This window comes from Salvelinus sp. IW2-2015, unplaced genomic scaffold (genome assembly GCF_002910315.2).
Source record: "Salvelinus sp. IW2-2015 unplaced genomic scaffold, ASM291031v2 Un_scaffold5805, whole genome shotgun sequence".
Taxonomy (NCBI): Eukaryota; Metazoa; Chordata; class Actinopteri; order Salmoniformes; family Salmonidae; genus Salvelinus; species Salvelinus sp. IW2-2015.
Window position 1 is genome coordinate 14,815 of NW_019947070.1, and position 3,624 is coordinate 18,438.

The 3,624-nt window shown below is 39.0% G+C and overlaps 1 long non-coding RNA gene across 1 annotated transcript; it reads left to right on the plus strand.

The window, feature by feature from the left end:
* The first annotated feature begins 87 nt into the window (after nt 1-87).
* On the plus strand, nt 88-1,331 carry LOC112078527 (uncharacterized). Its single transcript, XR_002895708.2, has 2 exons — nt 88-176; nt 470-1,331. It is a non-coding gene; the product is annotated as an uncharacterized lncRNA (long non-coding RNA).
* The last annotated feature ends 2,293 nt before the right edge of the window (nt 1,332-3,624 follow it).

Here is a 3,624-nt window from a genome sequence, read left to right on the forward strand (position 1 = left end):
TGTCAAAAATTAGTGTAGGAACAAAACATGCATTCAGCCACGCACAAACACACAAACATTTTGTTCCAGAAAGCATCTGCTGTGTAAAACCATGTTATGTTACGTTCATTCACTGGTCTTCTCTTCTTTTACACAGCGGGAGAACACAGCAGAAAGCGGTGTACACCTTTAAAGAGGTGATGCAACAACACTGTCTTGTCTGTCAGGGATGTTATGGCTTGATGTTACATGGAGTCGTAAGACTTTCAAGGCTGTTATGCTTGATATTACCTGGAGTCATAAGACTGTCAGGGCTGTTCTTGCTTCCTCTGTTACCTATAGTCATAATACTGTCAGGGATGTTATTGCTTGCTGCAGACTATGCTCTTTCACATTTTCAATTGAATTTGCCAACATTTACAAATATTTCCACAGCCCCATATGACATTTTACAGTGTAATATGKTGACATATTGTTCATGTCTTTGTAGGAGGAGCAACAGGACATTGAGCCCTACAGCACATTCACAAGGAGAGACAATRGGCTTTACTCAACCCTCCAGCTGACACATTSTAACCCCTGACCTCTGGCACCGTTGACCAATGACGACATGTCATTAGACACCTTTTTCTATCACWAGGGGTTAAAAAGTATTTCAGCAGCCCTGGATATACAAATGTACAGTATATCCATTYACTGTRTATCTTGATTACTGTAATGCCCCTACTTTTACATCGGATACACTTCAACTTTATATAGCTCCATTGATTGGTTACTGACACCTGGCTGATTAGGTCCTGTACTGTAGATTGTCTTCTGTTGCTGTAAATATCAGCACTTACTGTATGAATCCTGCACAGTATGTTACGTAGAACCAATGTTCCTGTGGACAGATKATGTGAATCCTGCACATTATATTACGTAGAACAAATGTTAATGTAGACTGAAGATGTGAATCCTGCACATTATGTTACGTAGAACCAATGTTCCTGTGGACAGATGTGATCATGTGCATTTCCACCAGGTGTCAGTGTATTGCATTTGTAAAATATATTACCTGCAGCAGTAGAGATGACCAGTCATCATCACAACATGCTTCATGACAATGTATTTTCCTTGCTTTCAATGTTCCATCTCCATGTATCATGTAGGCCTCATTAATTACATGTTTAAGTGAAGAGATGTAACGACAAAACTAAACCATTCACCATTCATTTATGTATCTAACCCAGCATGTACACAGGAAAATGAACCGTTATCTACATCAGGCTTATATGATATAAGAACCCTTCAGCCTTGTGGTGGTGCAGAATCTATCATTGTTTGTGTATAAAGAAGGAAGTGGACCTGTTGAGGTGGCTGTTGTTAATATGTTGGCCTYTCTGTGGTGTTTTGCAAAGACCAAGATGCACTAGCAGAGGTCCAAGTGTTTCTGTGAAACAGTAAGACAGGTAGAAGCTAGAAAACAGAACCACTTCCTCCTCTCAGCTCTCAAGGTCCATTATAACTAGTCAACCAAAATGTTACTTTGTTTCTCTATTGAACAASTAACGTTGGATAGACATTGAGTTCTGTACTCAGTCTGAGCAGACAACATTGAGTAAGTAATGTTTGGTTCTGCAGTTGGCCAGTATGTTTGTATTCAGGCTACTTCTGCTTCTGGTGCTGTGGGGTGCAGTTAGTCAATAAGAAATCAACTTTTACTTTTGGCTCAATCTAAATTCCATGAAACAGTACACTCAATCTGTTTCCCTTCATGTTGGCAGTGACTGAAAAAAAGACATCTGTCTGCCCAATTATTTTTTGTTAATATATAAGACTGAGTGATAAGTGGGGGAATGACTGTCAAGTGTAATTTCGGACCAACCATAATGGTACAGACTTCACTTGTGACCCCAGAGTCACACTACATATAAAGAGTGACAGAGTGTTTCTACACATCACCAACATACAACCATCTGATATAGGGAACTACACCTGTGAGTGTGTAACATCACGGAGGAACATAATTCTTTCATTTCAATATTTCTGTCAAAGTGTTTCTACACAGTGTTTGGTCTGATGGTGTATATTATCTTTGCTTACTTCACTGAAATTCAGTGACCTTTAAAATGCTACAGTGTGATAATGAAAGTCACAGTTGACAGAAATGTTATAGGTGCAAAATCCTCTCACAACCTCACAAACCACAGAGGCCTCATTTATAACCATTGCGTACATTTCACAYTAAATATATGCGTGTGCCATTTCTGAAAAGACTGCACACCTGCATGTTTCCCATTATAAATCAGACCTGTCTTGAAACTGTACGTGTGGGAAAGAGTATTAAAACTCTGCCTGAAAATGCTCATCATTCATCTGTGAATGGTCCTGGTGCACCAAAAAAAAAGTGTCAATGGAAGCCAGTTTGGATTTGGCTTCAGACCAATCACATCACAAGSCAAACGTCTTTATTGACAGAAAAAAACGTGAATTGTTGCATCTCGTTGTGTTGTTGTACTCGGGTGGCTAACTAGCTAGATAAAAATCTGCCCTTTCCTAAATTAGCCATGGATGGAGATTTAGACTTGTGGTTTTACTTAATTCTCCGTACTGGCCAATGATTACAACAGCGATTCTGATCCAACCATAAATTCATATATTGTGCCCCTGGCTTGAGAGGATGGAAGTTCAATATGTAGCTAGATGTAGGTTAATGTTAACTAACTGGCCTGGCGTATTGTTGTCCATGAAAGGAAGTTAGTCTAGTGAGCAAGTATTTTAGCCAGGTAGCCTAGGACAACAAAAACTAAAAGTGTGTACTGTATGACAGAGTCATAGACCGTTTAGGCAACATGAAAGAGAGGAGGATGAAATTGGTGCTTCTCTACAAATAGGGTGAGTCAACATGTTTTTCTACTTGCACATACACACACAGAAATCAGTACCATGGACAACCACAACATATTTAGCTAACGTTGATCGGACTAAATAGTTTTTTGTATCTTTTAGTTGTCACTTTATTAGACTAAGCATAGGTGATTATATGTTGAAATGGTGCTGGAATAGTGGAGGCAGCTCCTGTTTTCTTTGTGACTTGCTGTAACTCTCCATGGTTCTAAATCAATAGTTGTTTAGTAGTCCTAAAATGCCGGAAACATTACCTTGCTTGACCATGCTGTCGGTCATATAACTGTTTGTTACATAGCAATATGTTTTGTAGACTTCACTGGACAGATGTTGCTCTCCGGTTTTGTAATTAAACAAAGGTGTGGTTGAATTTATTCTGCCATCGCGTCTTCTTATTGTCTCTGTCTTTAGGCCTATATATCACGGTGTCAAGGCATATGAACTAACAACCTACAGAGCAAACAACACAATTATCACAACACAGGTTGTAATATGGCTTTTATCTGATATTGGCTTCCCTGGTGATTTTACCAACGCACCCTTACTGGTGCATGTACATTCTGGGGTCTATTTTATAAGTACGCAGGGTTTATAAATGAGGCCCCTGGACTTTATTGCCCTGCTGCAGATGTATTAATAAGGCATTGGTATATAAAAAGGAGATAATTGAATGATTATAATAACTAGTTTTATCATAAACATAGCACTGGGTAGGTTCATTTCCTGTTATTAACCTGGAGGACCAGATCTAACACT